At 34.2% G+C, this 27,659-nt stretch overlaps 1 protein-coding gene and 1 non-coding gene across 2 annotated transcripts in view; both read left to right on the top strand.

Moving 5' to 3' along the window:
- LOC126758615 (high mobility group protein DSP1) overlaps positions 1 to 27,659 on the top strand; it is a 273,973-nt gene that overhangs the window by 154,022 nt on the left and 92,292 nt on the right. The gene's annotated exons all lie outside the window — the stretch shown is intronic.
- Positions 15,963 to 16,035, top strand: Trnav-aac (transfer RNA valine (anticodon AAC)). Its single transcript has one exon. It is a non-coding gene; the product is annotated as a tRNA-Val (tRNA).

The raw sequence follows: 27,659 nt of genomic DNA, 5'->3' as shown, positions 1-27,659 counted from the left end.
TATGTTTATGTAACAGACAAGAGGCTAGGCCCTTGGTTCTATGATGCTATAAATATGGAAAATGTGAAAAAAATGGGCAAAGGTGAGATTTTAAGAACTCCTCAATTCAAGCGCCAAAAATAAAACAAATTAAATTCATTTTCACCAGCTGAAAAATAAGAACGTCTGAGCTACCAAATGCTTATGCCTTGTTCTTACAGCTGTACAGTCAAAAATGATGTTTGAAAATAATTACCTGTTATAACCCTTCTATGTGGTTAACTTTTACATATGTAATTATAAGTTTTGAAAATTTCATGCCAAAGGTCCATACATTTTTTAAAAAGTTTTTTGTTTTAGGTTCCCTACCTTAGCACCACTAATCTAAGTGACAAATGGTTTTATCTGCACGATCCATTAAGCCATGTATATAGAGTAGGAAACCTCTTTTTCAAAATAAAAGTTATTGACGTCGAAAAAAATTCTCTAATTTCTTTAACTTCGCATCGGGTTTGAAACTTTTTTAATAATAATAAATATAAAACATATTGCGAAATCGAAAAATTCTTTTCGTAAATTGTTTATAGATGTCGTTGCAGTCGTATATCACCAGTGCTACTAATCATATTGTGCCATATCACATAGTGTTGGAAAGATGAGATTTTAAGCTTCAATTCACCAAAAACAAATTAAATTCAGGGAAGCTGAAAAAAAGTAACAGCTGTTCAAAAATGATTGAAAATAATAAAAAATTTGCTATATTTTGAAATTTTTGTTTGAAAAAGGCAGTGGCGTTACAACTTGCCCGGGGCCAAGGATGTTCATTCGCCGAACAAAAGTGATTTTTTTACAAAATATCTTCGATATTAAGTATATAAAATTTAGGAACTAGAAGCCACGCACATTCTGAAGTTCCAAAATTCTCACAATACGGTTTTTGAGGAAATTGATAGTAAATTTACAAGACATCTTATTAAAAGCCATAGAAAAAACCCATTTTCGCCTTATATCTTGTACACTTTTGACACAATTTTCAGGAATTTTGGCCCGAATTGGAGTTTTTAAATACAATTTTTGAAAATTTGGAGAAATAAAAGTATTTGTTACATTCAAAACATAGGGTAACTGTGAGAGTGACACGTCGCTAGGCAAAGCTAGAAAAGTGCATCTTTAAGTTCTATCACTATTTTTAAGAAAGAATAAGCCAAAAGATATAAGACAAATTCAAAGACTGAAGAGTATTCGAGTAAAAATTAATATTTTTCATTGTTATTCAGATTATTACATTGTGAGTGTACAACTCTTTATCTTTTATAATAAATTTTGTAAAAAAAATTGTTGAAGTATTTTTCTGAATTTTAAAAAACAGCGAAGACCGTTTTGCCGCCCCCAAGACGTTGCGCCCGGGGCGACGGCCCCCTTCGCCCCTCCCTAGCTACGCCACTGGAAAAAGGGAACAATACCACGCAAGCCGCCAATGAAATTTGTGAAGTTTACGAAGACGATGTGGTATCAATTCGTGTAGCACAACAATGGTTCGCTCACTTCCGTTCAGGAAATTTCGAAATTTCGACTTTCGACTTACTTTGATGAAAGTTTTACACTGATGGAATAATCTTTCTAGCGGAAAAATGGCAAAAAGTGGTCGACCAAAATGGTATATATTTTTTTTATTTATTTATTAGTATAACAATAAAAAATAAGTCGAAATTTGATTAGAAATACGAAAATACTTTTTCGACTTTCAAAAGTTATCCAGTCTTAAAATGCGTGCGTTTTCATGTGATTAACCTTATAAGAGCCAGACACATTAACTCCCGCCTAAACTAAAATTATATAATTATATGTGTAAACGATTGTATATTTATATAACAAATATAACTTATTGAATATTCATTTCAAAATTACTATAAAAACGCAGGTCAAAATTTTTCAAATCGGAATTGCATACTTAAATACATGCAGATAACGAAGCTTCCTGTTTCAAAACAAATAAAAATCAATTTGTGTTTGAGTTTATTTACATCCGAAATGAAATTTGATTTTAATATTAAAAACAAACTCAGCAAATTATCAAAATTTATTTTGAAAATGCAAAAGTTCAAAGAACTTATATAAAATGCAAATGTACGAAACGTCAAACGGTCGATGCGGTAGCCAAATTATCGGCACCGGTAGTGGTGTGTGTGGCTTGGAATAACAATTCATACATACTTATATACTATTTTGTATAAATAGACAAATGTGACTTTAAGCAAAAAAAAATATTTGTATAAAAATTTAGATGCAAATAGAAATATCAAAAAAACACATATTATAAACACAATATATGTGGACTTAAAAATATTTACCAGCCAGCGGTTCAAAGACGCCAAGCCAGCGCACACGCTCGAGCATGTGCGAGTCGAAGCAGACGCGGCAAAATGCATTTTTAACGACACAATAACCAATAAAATCACTCACGTTTCCATGATATTAAAATAATTGCCAATTTTTCGAATTGCTCGAGCAACAATTTATGCAATTTCTACAAGTCATGGCTGTGATTAAACATGACTTCTGCGCTTCTGCTGAGGTGCAAAATAGCTGCACCTACAGTGGTTTACAAAAGCGCTTTTTCTGCACAACTGTGCGCCCCTTATGTTAGACCATAACGTACCTATTAGAGGACCAACGTAGTACCAGCTTCCCTGCATACTACATATTTAAAGCTGTACGACGCCGCCAAATGCACTTCGTTAATCACTGTAATGACATACCGTTAATAAGCTTATCATTACAATCGTTAATCACACACAATCAACACACTTTATGACTATGCAACAAAAACAATGGCGGGCAAAGCGTGTGATGGAGTGTGCAAGCCGCAGCAAAATGCAGTTAAGCTGCACAGCTGTTTAGTAAGCGTTGATTGAGCGCAACGTGAGCAATTGTTGCCAGCAATAATTTTGCTTTTTTCTCACTTTCCGCAAATCTTCCTTATGCGGTGCATACTAATAAGGCCCGTCTTCTTTTTATTTGCATTTGTGTGTAGTATCAATAGTCATAATTATTAATGAAGATTTTTTTTAATTAATTTTTCTTTTATTTTATTTTTTCTTTTCATCATTATTATTATTATTTAGTGTTAAATTGAAACCACCAATTGTTTGCCTGATTTTCTACAACCGCAATTAAATAAATTTTGCAGTCGCGTCATGGTGTGTGAAGCATGAAATGCATTGAAGCATACAGAAAGCCCTTGGGCGCAGCTTTTGAACCCACTCCGAGCTGACAATGTGCGCAAATAAACGCTTAAAATGAATAGAAATCCACACTTTTTTGCTGGCCCATCGAGTTGATGGATAGTCGTTGTGCTAGATAAGCGAAGTGAAGTGGATTGCGTAAAAAACGCTGCGAAGATACAGATAAATGTAGATGTGCAGTTACAGTTTCGGTAAATACATATGAGCGGACCAAGATGCAGATACCGATACACATATCTGCATACATTGTCTGATATTGATACTGATGCGGATAGAGATAGAGATAGGAAATTATTTGCTGATAAGGATATAAAATCAGTTAAATTCATAAAAAATCGGTATTAGAATGAAACACAGATTTACATAGATGCCGGAGTAGAGGCAAAAACAAAAGTATCAAAATGTGGCAGCAATTGTGACAAGCATCATCCAATGCCGGCGTAATATCCGAACATCAATGCATGAATAAACGGACAACATGAGTACCTGGATTTCCTCCTGACCCAAATATTTTATGAGCACTAAATAGACATACTTATGTGCTTCAAAAGTTACCTTTCTAGAATCCATAAGGATGTTAGTCTGAACTGTGCAACAAGTACAGAGTGCTAAACCTTCTTCTTTGAATACCATTTTAATATAAGAGAAAAGTGAATAACTATTCTTAACAATAGTTTGATGGTGGAAAATTTACGACAGTCATGTATCAGTGCCATGATAAATCGTCCTTCTCTTCAGTCGGGGTGTGGGCGCAAATCAGCAATATGTTGAAGAACTTCGCTTTGATGCGGATTATGGCTAGACGTTCATCCACCGGGGTGAATTCCAAGACCTACTCGTCTTATAAAGTAAATTCCAAATTCCAAAAGGACCTACTCGTCTCAGTCCTTGTCCCGTCCATCGCTCTTCTTGGACGGCGGTGATGCCAGTCTTCACTCTAACGAGGACATCAACCAGCTGGGGAGCGGCACCTTCCCAATTAAGGGACCGGACATTCCAGGCGAATTCCCTTAAATCATTATCCTTAATTCTTCTCATCCGAAGCTGTTGTTTGCCTTTTATTGGGGGCATTTCTTATTTCTGGTCCCAAACCCAGCGCGCAACCCTGGAGAGGGATGATTCGCCTTCTCAACGCCTTCAAACGGGTGTTCTTTGGCTACCCAGAGCATACTTGGTCTAAAACCGGAAGTCGTGAGCTGCTTAAACAATATTTAAAAGAAGCTTTTCTGGCCACTCCCAAGTGAATGGCACTTAGAGATTCGCCACATGACTCCTGTGCTCACCTTGGCCAAATGTTATGAAATTTAGCCATTGAAAAACATATATACATTATATGCCCTAGTTCTAAATTTTACTTAATATATTAGCAAATGTAGCAATCTCAAATTCTTCTACGATTGCTATTGTTCTTACCTCCTACTGGATGTTAGAGCTAAAATTGAAGACCAAACTTTTCAGGACTTTTGGCAACACTTTCGTCACTCATTCAGCTTAAGAAAATTGTAACTGAAAACTACCATATGATCAAAACTTATCCGGACTGGCGAAAAAAGGATTTTCAATAGTCAAAGCCATGTTAGAATTTGACGGCGCATTATCGTGGTGAAAATTCCAGGAATTTTCTATTCACAAATCTAACAAAACGGCCTTATTAACGGTTTGGCTCTATGAAATGATTTCATGGTGAATCACATTACGGTAAGCAAAGAAAACCAATGAGCATTTACGATTTCATGTTGGAACACAATCGCTAGATTGTCGAACCGTTTGAATAGAGCCACCACTCGTTGCCAGTAATGAGGCGTTTGATAACTTTAGGGTACTCAACTACATTGGCAAGCATCTCATTTGCAACCTCTACTCGATGACGTTTTTCCAAAGGACTAAGGATTTTTAGTACAAGTCTGACACTGACCCACTTCATACCCAAAACGTTAACCAAAACCAGTTGAACCGATCCATAAAAGATTTTGACAACCTCTTCTGTTTCTCTGTTGCCAAAAATCATCGTGTAAGGATTAGGCGATGTCAGCGTCATTAATGGGTAATGAACGACTCTCATAAGGCAAGTTTTCGACAACTTCAAGGCCTTCACTTAAGGTTTTGTGGCACGTAAATGCTTTTGTTCGTGATAAGAGAGATTCCTAAAAATACTTCTGCAATATTTTCAAAACTGCTGTATCCGCGATTCCATAGGAAATGAAATAGCAAGGAAACTCGTTGTTCAATTAAGTTTTCCATTCTTCTTCTCTGTGTCCCGAGTTCTTCTCCGATGTAATATTGGAACTCTCGGTCGCTAATATAGTTCAGAAAGAAGCTTATGGTTAGTTACCATATATTTCAAATGGCATTGTTCTAAAATGTTGTTTCAGGCGAGCTGCTTGTGAGCAAATTTTTTCCCCTTTCTTAAAATCTTCGGCATAATCACACTCATATCTCTTAAAAGTGATAAATTTCGAAAGCTTCAAGCATATTCGGAAAGCACTGTCAGCGTGCGTTAGTTATAATGGGTTGTCAAAAAAGTCTTGCGGTATTTTTATTGAATTTCTTATTTTTTTATTGAAATTGAAATGAATTTTTGATGACTCATGCCCAGCTCTTGACCGATGCTACGGCTGTTACTATGCCGGTCTCTTTCGACCAATTCAGCGATTTTATCGCAATTTTCGACGACAGGCCTTCCGGAGCGTGGCGCATCTTCGACCACCTCTACACCAGAACGAAAACGTTGAAACCATCGTTGTGCGGTGGAAATGGAAACTGTATCGGGTCCATAAACTGCACAAATTTTATTGGCGGCTTGAGATGCATTTTTGCCTTTATCGTAGTAGTACTGTAAAATATGCCGTATTTTCTCTTTATTTTGCTCCATGTTTGCGACGCTATAACTCACGAACGACTTAAAAGAAACGACAATCAATCGTGTTAGCGCGTGAAATGAGCTTTCCAAAAACTAGAACTACGCGCTTTCAGCGCCAACTAGAGAAAATACCGCAAGACTTTTTTGACAATCTATTATAACAAAACTTGTCAGGATCATTACTGCAACTACTCGACTTACTTTCCATAATAAATGTGTACTATTAATCTCATAAAAGTGATAAGCAGATTGACAGACTTTGAATAAAACCGGAAAAAAATTAAAATAAGACTTGTAGGTAAACCAGAGCTGTCAGCTGACATCCAGTAGCAGCAATACAGTTAATACTACCTACTTTACCGAGCTGCACCAAACAAAAAATTTTTTTTGTAGGCCAGTGTAATCGTCATAGATAATTAGTACATACATATTTATATGAAATTTTCTGTTTACCTACCCAATTTAAATAGGTTAAATGAAAAAACATATAATTTGGATAACAAATTACGGAAATACATATGTATGTACATACAAAAACAACAAAAAACTATGAACAATGTCTATAAATACAAGACAAAGGATCATAAAAACGCACTAGAATAAACATGTACCAACAACAGTTAACCATCAGCCAATCAACCAAGGGATCCAACGTTGCACCAAGCTCTCTAGTTTATAAATAGCCCGAAGAGACTGCAAAATTAAAACAAAATGTGAGACTCAGCTACGCACGGAAAGTTACCAGCTCGGTGATAGCGCCGGCAACAAATGCTGGATGCTGCCGTTAACTACCTTTACATTTTTTTGCTGCGCACCCGCTCGTAGCGTAACTGCGAACAACGGACTGTCACGCGGCTAAACGGCAAACCAGTTAAAACGAAGCGTATCGCGAACGCGCTGTGCTGTTCTGGGCGACAAATAAAAAATTTTATTGATGGATTGGTACTGTCAGTCGCAACTTTAATGTCGTCTCAAAGTGAATAGTGATTATCACACGTCGGTGATGATGACGAGCTGCTGCTCACGGCGATTGTGCAGCGCAGTGGCGATGGTGTGGCTGTTAATGATGCGAATCTGCCACCAATACACCAGCAGTCACTCTCGGTGAATCACATATGATTACATATACATACATACATATATATGTATGTATATATATGTAAACGGTTATTAGCAGATTATTTTCATATTCCGTGATTGACAATGTCGCAGAATATTGATAGCTTCGTCGCAACAGCACGTCCCGTTAACTATCCAATTGATACAGCAACAATGATGGAAAGTATTAAAGCATGATTAAATGGTGCTGGCGGCATAAAGAGATGAATGCCAGCTGATACCAGCAAACAGTAATGTCGCAGTAAAAGATAATAACTATTTATATGACACTCATTACACCTACACACGTACACTCACGTACACTTAGAAACATAAGTGTTTATAGATTTATAATGAGTATTTAGCATACAATTAATTACTGCAGCTGATAAGCCTGGCTTGCAATACACAATAGAAATAAAAGTGCGTATTTACATTGAATTGATGTGGAGCCACTCCCCCACTCTTTCGACGGGCATTTACTAGTTGTCTGGAGCAGCAATTAACTATCAATTCTTCAGCCGTGACAGTCAGAAGTTCTGCTCACATTATCAGAAAAGCATTTGTTGAACTTGCATTTGAAGTTGATTGACTGAGGTTCATTAACCCATAAGCAAGTTCAATATGCAGTGGACCGCAAATATATTTTAAAACGCACGCAGATCTATGTATGTATGTATGTATGTAGATTTAAGAGAATATGTTTTCTTTTGAGGCATGTCTTAGACCATTAAACACGCTTCGATAGTAGAAATAGCCTAAGTAGAGTTTATTGAAAATTTAACTCGAATATCATGCCACTTTTTTGAGTTCATGAAGATACATTGGGATAAAAAAGCACCCGGTAAGGGGAACAACTCTCGATTTTTACTATGGCTAAAAATATCGAACAAAGAATTTGTCTCAATCGTTGCGAATGTTGGAGGAGAATAACGGTGATTCAGTTGTATCAAAAACACCAGCCTACGAGTGATACAAAGCCTTCAAAAACGGTCGAGAGATCAATGAACACATGCCTCGTTCTGGACGACTTTCGACCTTTTCAACTGATGAAAATATTAAAAAAGTGAAGGATATGATGCTTGAAAATCGTCAGGCAAGTGTTAGAGAGATGGCAAGAGAGCTCAACTTCTTTCACGAGTCCGTTCGAATGATTTAGATGTATGAATTTTTTTCAAAAATAGTAGAATTGTGACCGAATTTAAAGCCAAAAACGCAATGAAAACCATCGATCAACCCCCGTATTTACAAAGATTTGGCTCCGTTTAATCCGTCTTAAAGCCTTAAGATCACGACCACAGTACCGATTAGGTTAGGAAATGACACGCATTTTAACCAACTAAAGGCTATTATTTCGGAAATCCGCTAGCTACAAGACGCACTTTTTGGGACATAACTACATTCAGACTGACTATCAAAAAGCCTAAATCGATTCAAATCACAACTTCATGGCAAACTTAATAAACTTAAATAGGTATAATACTAATACCTGAATTCCCAGAGTTAAAATTAATTTAGTTTTTTTACAAAATCAATTCCAGTATTGATTTTGGAAATTTAGTCTAATTTACATTTTAATCTATTCTGTTACTGATTTTGGCCATTTAGGCTCATTTACATGTTACAATGACTCTAAACGTTTAAATTTCGGATTCTTCCCTCCGCTCAAATTTGGTGTCAATATTTGCTAAATTGACCCCTAAAGAAAACGGTACACAGCTCAATAATATATAATTTAAATACACTGTCAATAAGAAAGTTTTAAGAAAGCAAATTTGATTAACAACTTTCTCTGACAATTGATTTTCAAATTCAACATAATAAGCCTATTATACAAAGATACCCGCTTTAACCCCCCCACATAATAACCATTGAAATGCTACTGAGCTCTGCCCAACCTTTGCTGAGATGAGCTGCTCAAATATCCAAAACAAATTGAAGTGTTAAGCCTTAAGGCGTTAGCAATTCATCACTGTTTTGCAAGCAACTTTCACTTAACACACCGAAATGGATTACAAAATAAATGTATGCTCCGCAGCACTAATAAGCTGGTGAATTTTTAAAATCATCGTATAAAATTTCCATAATGAGGTCAAAAGCATTAGCGTGCGTTTTTGCGATCATTTGGCAAATAAATTAAATAAATATTGGTATCTTGGAAATGGAGATGTAAACAGTTATTGAATTTAGCTATTTTGTACTGGCAGTGCCTGTCACTGGGGCACAAAAAACTATGTACCGACCGATTAACGAGTTAACGCCAATTTTCTTTGTTTGGTCACTGAATTTATTTTTAGATTTATTTGAAAATTTTCTTAGAAATTTCCATAAATAAATTGAACATAATCCAAACAACTGAGAAATGAATACAGCCTATCTTGCCGGATAACTTTATCCCGTGATACTTATGCTGGCTGAAAACTCTAAAACTGGGTCAACAGTCATATAATTCTGAATCTGCAACCAAGTACTCCGGCAAAACAGTCAATCATTTTCCTCGAGATGCTCCGAGTGGACGAATTTTGTTGTATTAGCCTTATCTTCTTTTCATTTTTTTACATTTTGTTTTCCAGTTTTTTATCAGAACTCATTATTGACATATCATTTATCATGTGCATCTCTTGAAATCATTTGTTTGCAAACTTTGACGTATTTCTTGACCACGTACAATATATGTCTCATATATTATATATGGTGTGTAATGGTAAGTAAATATTTTTTATTAAATATTTAATTTTATTGTTCAGTTTTTCGCAAATTTATTTCACATACACGCCTATTTCACGGTTTGCTAATATTGATTGACTTTATTTGTTTGTCGACGCATTTAACACAACTTTATGAATTGGTTGTGTACTTGATGATGCAGCTTTCGTACACTTTTTAGTGAGAAAATGTTATAAAAAAGTTAAACCATGTTAATAGGTTGATTCTTTAAATCGTCTAGTAAAACTTTCCTATAGGCCTTGCCACCAAGCGGACATATTTTTCTGTGATTTCGGTCAAGTGATCGCCGCGGTTGGCTCGAATAAATTCCAGCCGAGAGGCCCAATTTTCGATCACCTTTTGAAGCAACTGAAGCATGTCAGCGATAATGCGCCAAATATTCTCTTTCAAAGAAAAGGCTAATCTGCGTAATCAAGCAATTTCACAAGAAAAATAGTTCTGCCAAAAAATAGTCACCAAAAGTTTCATTCAATAAATTGATAGTTTCCTTGGCTTTATGGCGTGTAAGCGCCGTCTTGTTGGATCAAAAGGTTGTCTACAACAACATCCTCCAATTCAGGAAAAGTCTTTAAGCATGGCTTCATAGATTCTAACATTATACCGGATTAATTTTTGTAGAAATGTGGACCAATAATTACCTCTTCCCATAGAACACAGCAAACAGTGACTTTTTGAGGATGTAACGGTCTCCTAAAAATGGTTTGTAGATTATCAACACTCCAAATGCAAAAATTTTATTTATTAAGATACTCATTCAATCAAAAGTGAACATCAACGCTGAAAACATTTGTCCCGGTAAGAGTATCATAATTGTGTTAATAAATTTGTAAACATTACCCTGGAGCAGGTCATTTCATTATGAAATTGAAAGCCAAACTGAGTATAAATCAAGTAACAGCTACCCAAAACATTGGCCAATGTGTCAGATTTACTATTAAAATTCAGAAATATTCTTTCCTGTTAATATTATGTCGGTGTTTCAAAAATCGGAATCGGATTAATACTTCCCTTAGCAACCATATACCTAATATAAAGACTTTCGAACTTCCGGGTGCCTGGATAACTTGATAAACTTGAACGAAAAATTGACCTAGCTCCCACATAACTAATATTAGAATTTTTGAACACCCAATTGACTTTACTCTATATGATTGTGATTGTATGTGAGGAACCTTGATGAAACCTTAACATCTAGCCTGTGCCCCTTTAATTGCATGTATTATTGGCAAAAAATAGATAAAATCCTCTATAAGAGATAGTATATATAAGATACTCAAACTGTCGTCAAAATTAACTGAACGTATAACATAAGGTTCATATAATTTAATGCCAAAAATGAAATTTTTTTCATTACTCTAACAAACCAAAATAAAAGTGCGTGGATTCCGATCCTCTGGTTAGTCTTTTGCACCTAACTTTGGTCCTAGCAAGTCGCAAGAGTCCATATCATTACATGTGTTCTCTTCACTTCGGTATTTTCGAATCAAATCGATTTATTTTTGTATTTTCTTACAAAGCTCTGTTTTCCATCGGTTTTCAAGGCATTTGCTTGTCTTACTTGACTTCCTCATGTTGTGCATTATTTTCTGCACTTAACGAAATTGAACCTCGCGGCCAATATTCGCTCATTCGCTTCGTTTAAAGGTTTGAAATGACGGAAAGCGGAAACTTCCAATGATTGGCTTTGTTCACTTGAAATGCACTGATGCACTTGAAATTATAAACGTTCTAAGAATAGTAAGAATGTGTTATTGTGTAAAATGGTTGCCATTACCATACCATGGTTTATTCGCAAATTGGCTTTGCTAAGAGCATAATTACGCTCTTTCATAAAATTAAGTAGCTTTTATAGTTCTAGTCTATAAATTAGTTAACGTAAACAATTTATTACCCATCATAAACAATGTCAAACCTTCGAACTCGCGTAAAAAAGTTTCACATAACAATCGTTCTGACATTCAAATACAGAATAAGACTGATTCGGCCATATAGTATCTCCGGACCTTGAGCTGAATATTTCGTGTTTGTATACTATTTTTTAATTTCGCTATCGAAATAGATATCTTTTGTTTCATTCTAAGCCTAGGATTGATTAATCCCCTCACCTAAGCTCCTCACCATTTTTCATTTTATGTTCGCAATTAACTCCAATGTTCTGTCAGTTTTCCAGTCTAGCCTCTAGTCCTTGTTCTTCCTCTCCTTGTTCGTTTATATAATAAGTATACAATAATATACATGACACCTTGTAAATCCCCCCAAAGACATACATATACTAATCAACAAAAGTGATATTCTCATGTATTAATGGAATGAAATTCAAATTAGCATTTTTTCACGAAAAATTATTCCCGATTAGTTTTTGCTTTGTGGCATGACTTGCAACATATTTCGCAATTTAACTTCGTACAACACGTACATTAGAAATTTGACAATCGCAATAAGCGCAGCTCCAAAGTACCGTCAATTAGTCTGATATATTGAAATACACAAATTATTGTTAGTGTTGACATATTTTTCGGCAATACGTGCTGTACAACACTTCTGCTTTAAAAACAGGTTTCAATATCAAGCTGAGAGCGTAAACAAACACCCAAATATTGCTAACTAACACACATACATATGTTGATAGCAGCAAGTAATGTAGCAAAAATCAATGGAAATTACAACATTGTTTTCAACAAAAATTTGCAGGCATTGCTCAAAAACAACTATCAATTTGTATATTTGAAGACATATACATATATCTTAAAAAGTACCTATGTTTCACTTAGTAATTAAAATACTTCCTCTGTATGTCATCTTTAAATTAAAATCGAACAATTCTTACTGTTAAAGGTACAAATACTACACTAATGTAAAATCAAAAAAATAGTAAATGATAGTTTTTGGGGAGAAAATATATTTTCGGCGCTAGAGAAGCCTCTCACAAGAGGTTGTTTTGTATGGAATTGTGATTTGAAGGTAATACTCACTCATTTCGGCGAAATACACTTAAATTTAGAGGTTATGTCAACGCTCTGTGGACAAAAACTACAAATTTCCTTACTTTTATTTCCATTATTTACTCGGTAAAATAACATATAAAATTTAATTAGCTGGTGCGGAGACATTGTTTTCAACTTTTGATGTACTTTTGATTTTACTCAACATCTTTGAATACCAAAAGAGTCATTGTTCCAAGATAATTTTTTAATCACTTCTTCCTTGCTGCCTGAGCCACTTTATATCAATGATTTGGGAAACAACTATATACTAGTTACAGATAGATACTATATTCCACATTAATGATCCGGTCATGAGAATGTAATTGTTCTTAGTACTTAGCCTTTGCCGTATTCGTCGGAACAGCTTCTGATCTAATAAAGAAAATTTTAAATATTTATTTTATACAAAAATGCACTGAAATAGTCTCGTTTACTAAATGATGCTGCAAATAATATCCGAGAAAGATATAAGATTATCCTAATAAAGGGTAACCCATTTCGAGGTTCCTTCCTTTTTTAAAGACAAAACACAGAAACTTCATATTTAATTGGAATTTTTTATTATCATTCGAAAGAACATTCTCTGATATTTATTTTTTGAAAATTACTGTTTTAAAATGGTGTCCGCGGCTACGTCTCAGATGGTCCATACTTTAAGTATATGATGTTTTGCTTCAAGACCTGATTCGAAGCGGAATTGTCGGCATAGCCTTTAGACTTTGCAATAAATCCATTGACTTGTGCGATATGTGGAAAGTTGAAATGTGTTGAAACCAAATGTCGCCAAGATAACGAGCTTCAATGTTTTTTCTGTATGAAATGACAGCTCTCGAATCTTTTCAGGTTGCACTTATCCATTTAGCCAGAAATGAGACTCATTGCTGAATCAAATTAAGCTCGAAAATTTCGGATCTTCTTGGAACTTTGCAAGAACCAATAGAACGAAGCGATGTCGCTTGGGAAGTTCAAGCGGTTTTATACGCTTTCAATTTAAGATCTCGACCTAAAATGCGCGCAGTCGTTTCATACGTCAGTCCGAGTTGCAGGGAACAGCGCCGAACTGACTCTCCACAGTCTTCGTATACACTCTCAGCTATGGCTGCTATATTTTCTTCACTGGGTCTCAAGATAGGTGATGGTATTGCGAATAGTTCGCTCAGTAGGCCGATTATGTTGACTATAAGTTGAGCGAAGTTCGCGAAACATATTTTTTACAGTATGTAAGTTTTCGTAATAAAGCTGAACGATTTGTAAACGTTGTTCAGGCGTAAGTCTTTCCACGATGAACTGCCAAACAATGCTGAACAAAAATAACATGACAGCTTAACACAACTCACGCGTGATCTGTCAAAAAAATAGCAATTGAAAAGAGTACCTCTACTTGGATCACCCGTTATATGTATATCAATGCTGTCAGAGTGATGAAAAAGTTTTTGTATAAACTAGAAAGATATCTTAATAAACAACTTTACCGTTTTCGGTAGATATCATCCCCAAGTCGCTCTCTTGATAAAATTTGAAAACCTGGAAATCACACATCAACAGTTCGATCTTTCCCAATGTCACCATTTTGAATACCTTTAGCTTAAATGATTTCATTGTTTTCTGGAGCAATTGTTTGAAATGAGAGCGAAATCATATTCACAAGAAACCAGAACCAAATCCGAACTTCAACTCAATAATTTGAGCAATTTCCGTGTCAACACCGAGATCGCTTAAAAAATAAAATATAATGCAAATGATATTCTAAAATTATGCAATAGCGCTAACAAAAAGACTAAAATATTATAAAATAAACGTTTCATAGCCTAATATTTTATAATTTTTAAAGCCTGTCCAAGCGCAGCACGACTTAATTTGCTTAGAGGCAATTAGTTTAGCAAATTGTAGGCATATAAGTATATATAGGTTAGTACATTTGTATATGTAGATTTCCGTTTCAGAAATTCCAACCCCCATATATTTATAATCACGTTTTCACACCCGAAAACCCCATTAAAGCACTTGCAATTAAGCAAAAACAAAAGCAAATACAAATGCTAATTCTTTGCTATTAAAACTTTTGTGCTAACAGTAAATCCGCCTTTAAAAAGTGTATGGAAATAGTCAAGCAAAAAGTCGCAAGTAATTAATATACATATATGCTTATATACATACATATATACACTTGTATGTATAGTTTAGTAGAGTTGAATTGTATCTATTTATCATGCGAATTGTTGAAATCTTCTCAAATTAGAAGCTAACTAAACGACTAAAAAAGTGTCGGCATTGCCATCATGACAAGGCAATAGCGTCACGCCCATGATCAAGGGAATACCATTATTTATAATTTAGACTTACGACATACGCCTTGTGCCTAGTCCTACATATGTTTGTGTTTACTTAAGGCACAGAGAGCTACTAAGGGAAGACTTGCAGATGGAATAAATGATGCCACACACGCGACACAGCCGCCAACTGCTTTATAAATAGACACTTTCGTATTTCGCAGACAAATTTTATATTATTTTCGCAAGGCATTCGCTATTTCCAACAAATATAACGGAATAGTTGGGACTAATTTTGAGGTACTAGACGACTTTAAGAAACTAGTACTTGCGCCCAACTAATTTATTGTGCAATTATACATATATGTATATATGTATGTGTGTGTGTGTATGTATGTAAATCAACAGCTGGAGCATATCCACAGCTCCACACAGTCTAGTGATGATAGACAGTTTATTTAGCAGATAAATTTTAAAATAGCTCAGCCCTGCAGACATTAGGTAAACTCTGACGAGAGCAAAGTATCGCAATGTCAAATTTTAAAAGACACACATACACATGAGTCTCATGTTAATCTAACATACATACTCGCTTCATAAAAAAAATACAAAATCCGTAAAGAAACAGATACTGCTCTATTCTATAGTCTATATAATCTGCCTCGTTTTGTTTGCTTTCATTATAGATATGTTTGTATGTATGTATGTATATCACTTTCTAAAAATTCGATTTCAATTGCTGATAAGCATACCGTTTCGCAGCGTCACAGGTGCTCACGGCGTCAAACGTTATTTATCTGTTTCCGTGGTGTAGTGGTTATCACATCCGCCTAACACGCGGAAGGCCCCCGGTTCGATCCCGGGCGGAAACAGTTAGTAAATTTTTTTACTTGAAATAGGATTTTGTCGTATATTGATATATTGTGTTAAAGACAAATAATTTTTGTACAAAAATCTCTTTTATGAAATCCCTCGAATGCAACGAAATCACGTTACGGCACGCTCGCAGTATAAAGAGTTTTACTATAGTGAATGTGAATACTCTTTACACTCCGTTTTTGAATTATAAGGTTCGAAACTAGAATGATTTACAATAAAATAAAAATTAGAAAGTTGCCACCTATTCGAATTTTCTAAATCAAAAACAGTTAAAATAAAGAAAAAACATTACAAACTATATTTGTTTAAGAAAGTTTTTAAATTTTTTCTGAGCTTTTATACAACAAAAAAATTAAATGGCTGCCATCTTTTCGAAATTTGTAAGTAAAAAACAGTTAAAATAAAGGAAAAACATTACAAACTAAATATGTTTAAGAAAGTTTATAATTTTTTCAGAGATTTTTTACAACAAAAAAATTAAATGGTTGCCACTTTTTCGAAGTTTGTAAGTAAAAAACAGTTAAAATAAAGAAACATTAAAAACTAAATACGTTTATGAAGACCATGAAGGGGTTGCCACCTGTTTGAAATTTGTTAGTTTAGACTAAGAGGTCAACCCCAACAGTAATCTCACTTAGACAGCTTAGAACGCCGGTCCGTTGTGGTAAAAGTTGCACTTTAATCAAATTTTTAATATAGTTGAATTGTTAAAAGTTGAATTTCTAAGTAAAAAGAATTAAGAAAGATTTCTGTGGATTAAAATTTTAATAAGGTTGCCAACTATTCGAACATCATAACTCGACGATACAATAAATAGCATTACTAAAGGGATATCAAACGGAGAAGTATTCGAAGAGCTTGCATTTGAAATGCTTTTTTGAGGAGGGTTGTCAGCTGTTTCAATTTAATTAAACGAAAGTGTTACATAAATAAAATATTTCAATTTGAGTATCAAACTAAATTAGTTAAAAAAAATGCTTTCATCTTTAGCAATTTTTCCATTTGGAAAAATCAGATTGTACAATTTATATACAGAAAAAAAACGAATTAAAAGTATAATAACAATAAAGTAATTTTACCTATTTCATTCTCTATACATATATACATTTGATTTTTGAATAAAAATTTTAGAAACTTATTTTCCAATAACCTTATCATTCTGACAACACCAAACATCGAAATGTGTTTTTCAAGCAAGAACAAGGAAATTTTCGGAAGTTTTTAGTCTTGAATTTTTTATATGATATTTATATATATATGTACATATGTATGTATGTATATATTTAGAGTGCCGTTCTGTCGTTCCTTTATACATAGCTATACCCTCTCCTACATTTCATTTAGTAACATTTTAATAGTCACTTAAAACATATTTCCCCCCCAAATCAGTCAGTTAAGCAAAACAATCATAAAATCAATACTGAGCTCAAGCAAAGAAGTAAGACACTAACAAAGAAATATCATAATGTAAAAATGGGAATAATATTATTTTGCCACAATGACAACAATAATAATAACAATAACAGCAATATAGTGATAAAAATAAATATACAACTCCCGTGGGTATAAGCACAAACCGTTGGAAAAGCAAATGGAATATTGTTGAGAAAAGTAAAAGCAATAAATGAGCATTACTGATATTTTCATGATAATAGCTGACACTTATTTATATTTTGTTCCACTTCCTTACCGCCATAGGGACATAGATTTGCCTGGAGCATATAGAAAAATAATGGCGCAAAAAACTAAGCGCATAAAGGACATAAGAAAGTCAATAACTAGAAGTATTAATAAATCGGAGAGACACAGAGGATTGTTATATGCAAGCATAAATTGTTTATTATTCGTTTTATTATATTTTATTCTATGACATAGTGTTAAATTATATTATATTTTATCTTTTATAGTATATAATATTTTTTTTTAGTATTTATAAAATTATTTTCATTTTTACATAATCTACAAAAGCGCTGCTATAATTCTGAAAGTATGTTACAAACTTATTTGTATATAGTAATACATATCTGAAACTATTTTGATTACTAGAAGGATTTGAATTTAAATAAAGCTCAATGGTAAATATTGTGGGGAGCTGCCGTAGAGTTAATGTTCTACTTTACTTTTTAAAATTATTGTAATCACTTTAGTTAAACCGAACTACGATAATATATTGGATAGTCGAAAAAGTCTTTTCGTATTTCTAATCAAACTTCAACTTATTTTTTTATGCTTATACTAATAAAAAAAATAAACAAATATGTATCATTTTGGTCGACCACTTTTTGCATTATTCCATCAGTGTGAAAGTTTCATCAGCGCAAATCGAAATTTCCAGAACGGAAGCGAGCGAACCATTGTTGTGCTACACTAACTGTAAATTTCATTGGTGGCTTGCGTGGCATTCTTCCTTTTTAAACAAGAATTTCTTCACTATTTTCACTCATTTTTGAACAGCTGTAACTTTTTTTCAACTGAATTTAATTTTTTTTAGTTAAATGAAGCTTAAAATCGCCTTTTCGACACCATGATTGGTAGCACTGGAGATATACGACTGCAACGACATCTTTTGACAAAATACGAAAAGACGTTTTCGACTACCTAATATTAATAGGTGATAACCGTATACTTCATGCTTCTTCATTGTTTATATTATAATTGAAAAAAAACCCTACTGATCTATTGCAGTAAATGAGTCTACACCGATGTCGGATTTTTATTTCTGGGTGCAAGCCTTTAAAATTATCAAAGAATATTTTTATCATGCAGCAGTAGAGATTTTTTGGACGAAATTTCGTCTGAAATATTCACTTAATTTTCTAACACGGTTTCTGAATTTCTTCAGTTTGTCAAAAACCACAAAAAAATCAGAAATAATCAAAAAACAAAGGGAGAAAGTTATCACAAGCCAGATTCATGTTAACAAAAGATGTATATACGTACGTATTGCTTTAAATTCACCGGATCATTACTTAGCAATCGAAAATTAAGACAGAACATGCTTTGAAATCTCAGTGAAGGCTCTATATACTACAAGTGTTATCATATACTGCCTTGAAGTTTTGGTATTTTGTACTATGAACCGTGTATTTTGCCTTAAATTTTGGAAACCCCAGAAGAATACGTCGGATATCGTATAAAGTATTCAAGGGTCGTCTTTTAAACGGAGGAAAAATCAAAAAAATTTAATAATCGAAAATCGAAATCAAAATCAAAATATTCTCCAATAAGTTCAATACACTTTTGTACGCGTTTGAACAAATTTTCGAACCACTTTAGCCACTCTGATTGAGGTATCGGCAAAACTTACGTTCATGAACAGGGTATATTAAGTTTGTCACGAAGTTTGCAACAACCAGAAGAAAATGTCTGATGATCTGAACGATCAATATCGAACCACTATAGCATATATGTAGCTGCCATACAAATTGGACAATCGGAAACAAGTGCTTGTATGAAACCTTTTTTATTTGGGAAGAATATTATATTTGTTTTGTTATGGAAAGTGTAAATATCCACGTATATTTGGAATCTAATATTATTGAAAAAAACAGAAAAGCGCAGGGATCAAATGAGACCCGAGGCTAAATACCCATTCATGAGTTCACATTGCATCATATATTATCCATCCAATTCTATCTAATGTCTATGCACCTGTTGGCCGCAAATTTGTAGTCTAAAATTGGGTATATACCAACCTTAAGTCGAATTTCTTCTACATTTATTATGTTAACATGGGAGGCCACATTATTTCTATTTAATTAACTTCCTACTCAAATTGCTCTAACAAATCATATATACGCATAATTACAGTAAAGTCAATTACTTACTTAAATATATAAATCCCCAACACTTTTTGAGTTAATTTAACAACATCTTGTAAATTACGCTCTTCATTATTTAGTACTTGACGCTGTCAATGACTTCCGCAATTCTTCGCTATTGACAACAGCAGTCGGCTACTAGCAAATGCAATAACAATAAAAACAATGCGAAGAAGAGCCAAAGTTAGGGGCTGGGGGAGGACAAAAATATCAGGAAAATTGCGCGCACGCAGCTCTTGAAATGTCAACAGCATTTCGCTACTCTCGCTTTCACAATCAAAACCCCAACCAAAGTGACTTCAATAAAAGTGTATGTGTGTACAATGAAGTTGCATTTGTATGTGTGTATGTGTACAACGAAGATTTGTTTGTGTGTTTATTTGTGCCTTTGTAAATGGTGTTGAAAATGGGTGTGTTGCGTATACGCCATGGACGTCAAGAGCATCTAATCAAATAGACCGTATCGCAAGTATGTGTATGTATATGTATATGAGTGGCAACAATAAAAGAATACATTTTTGGGAAGGAAGAGCGTTGAAAGTGGATGACTTGATGTTGCCTCATGCCACATGTCTTCATTGCAAGCGCTACCGTTGGTGCTGAGGATATTGTTGTTATATTTTATTGCAGTACTTTATTTTACCACAACCACAACACTTAGGCATCAGCAATAAACCAACACAAGCAACCAATACATACACATACACATATTATAAGGTGACAAGTGTGTATGTTGCAAGTGCGAAAATGCGTGTGTGTTTTTTGTGTATTTTGGAGGAGTTGTTATTGTTGGGCATGTGTTAAAAAGCTGTTTATCCCTTCATATAAAGTACGAGAAAAGAAGCGACAAAATATCGTAAAAAACGTGAATTGTGGAGGGCGTGAAATGGTGCTGACAACAAAACTGTTAATGTTGTTGTTGTAAAAATAACTAGGAAATCACCAACAGACAATCCAAATGCGTAGCCATGTCCTTTAAAACGTCAAAATGCACACAACTAACACACAAAAATTTGTATTTAATATATGTATACTATGCAGTATACACAAACATGCCACAATAAGTTGCAACTACATATACTTTTAATAAATGTATGTGTGTATGTAACTGTCACGTTTCTCTTAAAGTTTTCCTTCTTTATTTTCGTGTCAACCGCCGTCAGCGCAGCGCTTGGTTGCAATGTGTGAAACAATAAAATTTATAGCATACTTTTTGGCGTATTAATATTATCTTTATTTTGCATGCTGCGGTTTAATAATATTCGCTTTTGTTGTTGTTAACACTAACACCAAGCATAGTGTTTCGTGAGTGGCTGTCGCTGTTAAAGATTATTGATGATACATGTGCAACATGGAGTAGTCTTCTACATTGAAGTGCTGCACTTCGGAAATTGATACTTGCCCATGTGTGTATGTAAATATTTGTGTGTGTGCAAGGGTGTTGAAGTGCAATGAAAATTCTGATTTATAGAAAGTTTCATATATGTATGTAGTGAAGTGCAGGACAGCTGGTTATAAATAGATACGAACATAGAAATTGAGTTCTAAAATGGAAAAGAAGCTTCAGTGGAAGAAAATTTTGTAACTCAGCTTCTAACAAGTATACGCATATTTTTTACAAAAACAAGAAAAAACTTTCATTTCGGCTGCAGCGGTGCCTTAACCCTTTAAAAAATAAAAAGATTTCCATATAAGAAGAACTTATCAATTTTAAGATTTTAAGGGTGCTATATGCTATAGTGGTTTGATCTAAACAATATACTCGCAAATTATAACGTTGCCTTCGACAATAATCTAATCCAAATTTCGTAAAGATATCATGTCAAATAAAAAACATTCTCATACAAGAACTTAATTTTGATCGATTAGTTTGTATGGCAACTACATGCTATAAAGGTCCGATATTTGCCATTCTGACAAGTTAACACCTGCTTGAAGAGAAAATGATGTATCCAAAATTTCAGCACGATGGAGACATCCATAATGGTATAATTGATCTACCGTTCCCACAACGGCCGGGCCTACGTAACCGGCACGGAGACGGATTTATATCCGCCCAATTACTCGGCAGTAGTCTTCAAAATGTTTTCAAGAACATTTTCTGCCACTACAAACAAACAAAAACAATATATTTGATCTCCTCTTTCTGATTGTAAAACCTGATCTTGCTATCTAGGCGTCCCTTTACATGCAAAGACTCAATTATTGCAATTAATCTAAATTTAATTTTGACTGTTTCCTTTTTTTCAAAACTTGCTTCGTACAACTTCCAGCTGTATAGCAAGGTCTCGCATTTGAAACCTTTTTTGTTTTCCCTACATGGTGTGATATAGTTTTAGTGGCAGCCGAAGTCTACCCTGCCATGGAAATCTTTTTTGAAGGCAGCATTTCTTTCTAATAATAAATTATTTTTATTCGAATATATATATATATATATATATTCGTAACTGTAGTTTTAGATTCTTTTTATTAAATTTATAAATTAAATATTTTAGTTAAAAGTAATTACAATCGAAATTTACTATTTCCCTACAACTTTAATAAACTTTCCAATGAGATTTACTTAAAAAGACATGCCAGTTTATTGCTATATTCAAGCCATGCCTTACTAATTTAATTAATCTTCAATTTTCTTGTGATTTAATTGAAGTAATTGTAAATTAATTAAGCATATATTTTCAATACTCAAATTTTCATAAATGCTGGCCAAAAGCTATGGTACTTTGGAAGCAATCAAGATGAAATTCAATTCATACGAAGTTAGTAAACGCATTGTCTATATATCTATATATATTATATATATATATGATTATATTAATATGCACAGCATTATTTAAATATATATTTACATATAACACATATAAGCTAGGAAAATTTTCATACATTCTACTTCACATAGTATAGGATATTTTTTTAGATTAAGATCTTATTTTAATACATTCAAAAAAAATGTATGAAATAGTTAATATTTGGTTTCATACAATTTATAAAATTACATTTTATAAAATTTCGTGTTTATCTCGAATTTCGTGCTCATAGCCTAGTTGCCATATTTTATCTGTTCGATTTCATCTAAATTACTTCAAGAAAAAATTGCAGACAAATTACCTAAGCTAGTTGGTGAATTGCTAAATCCATTTCCGGATATGAATTGAATCGAATCGATTCAAAACTTCGTTCAAATAGAGAGCTGCTTTCATTAACTTAGAGCACTGCCAAGCTGAGGCCATTTACTTTGACGACCAAAAAGGCAAGTCAATCATTTTTTCTACATGCAAGGGATTATCTTTTTTTTTCTCACTCCACTATGAAAATTTTGCTTTGTCAAGACAGAAATGTGCCTTAACGTTAAAGATGATTTGATGGCTAAAATATAAGCGTAAGTTTACTGCATAGAACCGGAGTGTTGAATGTACACTCGTGGCCACGCAAACCTTACCACTCAAAATTTTCAAGTATTGTGCATATTTGACTACATTTTATGGCGGTACTTTTTACGGTATAGAGATTTTTTATTTAGAAATATATTAATGACATGTTATTAAACAAAAATATTAAAAATTAAAAACAAAATATATTCAGCTATAGATAAATCAATTGCAAGATAGTGAGCTTTACAAAATGAGCTCAAAATACAAGAGACTGACATGCGATGAAGAAATTATACTTTTTTTTTAATTTAATTTCATTTACACTATATCTGAAATTAATATTTAATATTATTTTTTTTTAATTGAAACACGAAGTTTAGTAAAAACAGTAAAAGCAGCCACTTTTGTATAAGCAGAGAAAAGCTAATTTGTGTTTCACTCATTAAACGTTATAAATTAGAAACTATAATTATAATTAGATAATATAATTAAGTTTACTTATGCTTACTAAAAACAGAAAAAAACACAATTGGAGAAAATCCCGAACGAACGATAAAGTTCGAAAAAAAATTAAGAAAGTATAGTGGTAAGGTTCGCGTGGCCACGATCGTATTTTTCAACAATTCTTATACCTTATTCAATTATATGGTAAATTATACTGATCATAAAAGTCAAACATATGTGTTCATTTTGACAGCTAGTTTGACATGTATTTCTCAATATAATTATATGCCTCTAAAAAACCACACCCTATATAAGTATGGGCGTATGCATATTCAACAATTCCAACAATTAAATCCTATTCACATTTGGATTGTTCACTTCCTTGTAAATTTGTGTATGTTCGTTCCAACTCAAATATTCTCAATTTTCCTTGAGTTGTAGCCAACAACAATTACGTTTAAGTTTCTGCTGCCATTATTTGGCATACAATGCGCTCTATAGCAACAGCAACACATATTGGCCACAAATTAATTGATAACCTTCGACAATAGGATATGCCAATAATTCAAAATCATTCTGAAGTGCAAATCAAATGCGTTCTTTGGTAAATAAAATTTTAATAAGTTCAATTAAATCAATAATAGACAAATGTTCGGAAAATGGTTTGCATGAATGATCTGGCAATCTTTTGGAATAAATATGTTTATTTAATAGCCATGTTACCACAATAATTTTGATTACTTTATTAAGGAAAATATTAAAGTTGGTAGCACTGACTTCTGATAAATAGGTGAATTTTTTAGTAAACAAATTTATTTGGCATAGTTTTCTTCTTCTTCTTTATTGGCGTAGATAAAGCTTACTTTGTCATTCCCGAGTTTACAACAGCGCGCCAGTCGTTCTTCCTTTTCGCTTTCAAGTGTAGCCAGGTCCTTTTCCACCTGGTCTTTCTAACAGAGTAGAGGTCTTCTTCTTCCTCTACTTCCCAGGCGGGTACTGCGGGGAACTCTTTCAGAGCTGGAGTGTTTTTATACATTCGAACGGTATGACCTAGCCAGCGTAGGCACTGTCTCTTTATTTGCTGAATTATGTCAATGCCGTCGTATATCTTGTACAGCTCTTCGTTCCATCGACTGTGGTATTCGTCGTTGCCAATGGGCAAAGGACCATAAATCTTTCGCAGAACCTTTTACTCGAAAACTCGGATCGTCGACTCGTCAGATTTTGTCATCGTACAGGATCCCTACTAAATTTCATCATCTCTTCTATATTGATTGGGTCCGTTCTTCGCTCTTAACCATTTTTCGCAATAATCTCTCAATATATTAAAACAAATGAAAGGCTTAAGCACTGAGATTTAAAAAGCAATTTTTTTTTTTATCAAAAAAGTACCAAATTAGAGTTATTCACTCCCATCGCAAGCACATCTTCAATATACGTAGTTTTTTGGTAAATTCTAAAAATATTTTACTTATGCCAAACGCATGTTGTAAAAATTACAGAATACTATCTGCAACCCGAAGACAATCATCCCACAACTACATATCTTCACCACACAAACAGCCGTCGGCGACGACGCATTGTCATCAATATTCAAGGCAGGTTTCACAAACAGCACAACAAATTCACTTTCATGGCAAAAGTAATTTTCACACTTGGAACATCTTCGCGATTTCAGTGCACCAAAAGACGAGACAGGCGAAAACACATGCAAGCACAAACACATTCGAATGGAGTCACCCAGACTCCGCATTCGCCACTTGCCACTAGACACCAGTGCCTTCAAATAAAATAGCTGAAGGCTAGATGAAGTAAGACCGAACTTTCGGAGCAAAATCAAAGAAAAAACTTTGCGCCAAACCGTCGCGTTGGGGCGATGAGTGATTTAAATTTTCCGTCACGTTGTATTGGCAAAGTTTAGAAAATCAGCTGCAGGCAACCAAAGTAATCAATCATGCAAGCCGCAATCCATATTGAATGCCGCACATTTTCTATTAGCTGGATGGCAGAGCTTCAGTGGAAAACATCAAGCTATTGGGTTTAATATTTTTGGGAAATTATTTATTAACTAGCTGAGTAATTAAAGGTGCCAATACAAAAATTATGGAAGTAGAAGTAGCGGTCGTCATCAAACGGGGGGGGGTCCTCTCATCCGAGGCTATTTTCTTCTTTTCATTGGTAGTGCTTTTTCCGTGGCGAGTCCCAAGCCCCGCGCACAACCCTGGAGAAGATGGATCGCCTTCTCACTTTAGCTCGCCTTCAAACGGATGTTTTTTGGCTACCCAAAGGATACTTGGTCTAAGACCGGAAGTAGTGAGCTGCTTGAGTCATATGTAAAAGAATATTTTCTAGCCACTCCGCAGTAGATGGCATTCAGAGTACTTTTCTCACTTACATGAGCTTCTACACATGGCTCTATCCTCCACAACATGTGCGCGATGGGATAGAAATATATAGCGACTTACAGAAAGGTTTAAGACCGTCGCATACTCTTGTAGAACCCCCAGAGGTGATCTAGTGAACACTTCTCCAACCTGCTGAAAAGCAGTGAAAACATAACGTCAAAGAGATGGTGAACTCGATTCCCCATTCCATGACGATGTAGCGGACGTTCCATTGCCCGACCGAGAAGAAGTTCGAATAGCAATCACCCGTCTGAAGAACATCAAAGCGGCGGGGGCCAATCCATTGCCAGCCGAACTATTCAAATGCGGCTGCGAAGAACTGATAAGGAGGATGCCTATGATCGGAATTTAAAGAGTCAGTAGGGTAATCTTTTTTCCAATTTAATTTTTTTTTTTGCATTTTCTGTTCCTTATACCCTTAGAATTAATGTCGAAACCCACTTTACCATGCGAAGGTATAATAATACCGTTCGACGTTCGGAGTGCACACCTCAAACTTTAATCGCGTTTTTCTTAAAACACATTTTTTTAAACTGGCGGACATGATTCCGGTCGAACTACTCAACTACTCAACCAATTTACTTAATTTTTTTTTTTAATGTTCACAAAACGCTTGGCTATCGTCCCTATATTTTTTATAATTTATTGACAATGTTATGATAAATTTTATGTAAAAAAACATGGGGAAAAATTATAATAAAAACGTTAATCACTTTTTTATTTATCAACATTTTTTCATGATTCCAGTAGGAACGATAACCAATCACATACTTCTTAAGAATAAATTGGGTTTTTGTGTTTCAGATGATCCAAACATGAGAAATCGTGTACGCCAGCGAAAAAACGCATCTCACCCAGCCATTTCTCATCAGATGTCATCAATAAATTCCGAAAAAATTTGTCAACAAACTGATTGGACCTTATCAGTGTGGCTTTAGGCCTGGAAAATCAACAACTGATCAGATATTCATCATGCTCGTCACAAGAGTCAAGAGTAAGAGTTAAGCCCGAATGTATCATTGAGCGATAAAATCACTAATTTAGATAACTAGACTGGATATATGATCCACAACGAAATGACCCCAATAAGAAGTCAATGCCTATTTTCCTAAGTAGAAAATATAAAGCCAGCGGACTTCGTGAAATCCCCAGCCATAGAGTTATAGGAGATAAAGCTTAAATATGTTACTTCTTAAATGATTTTTTTTAGTAAAAATTTTCTCATAAACATTCGTACAGCTACACATACGGAAGTGAAAGTTGCACGTACAAATTGGCTGAAGTCAACAGGACTGACAAATAGCCGAACACATTCAAACTATCAAATTCGATGTAATATGCTAGGCATACATGGCAGTCCTTTAACTCTAACTCTAAGATATATTAGGAAGTAAAAATGGAAAATCAACGGAATATTAGCAATGAATATAAATGAACTGAACGTCCATATGCACTGCAGGCATCTTACAGCATAGAGGATATTAAAATTAGCAAAAGAGAAGAAAGAACGCGTAATAGTAAGCTAACACCAGGACCCGTCCTGTCAGTTTTAAACTAACAAAATATGCTTAAAATT

The sequence above is a fragment of the Bactrocera neohumeralis genome, chromosome 5 (genome assembly GCF_024586455.1).
Source record: "Bactrocera neohumeralis isolate Rockhampton chromosome 5, APGP_CSIRO_Bneo_wtdbg2-racon-allhic-juicebox.fasta_v2, whole genome shotgun sequence".
NCBI classification, from domain to species: Eukaryota; Metazoa; Arthropoda; class Insecta; order Diptera; family Tephritidae; genus Bactrocera; species Bactrocera neohumeralis.
This window is presented reverse-complemented; position numbering and strand designations above follow the sequence as displayed.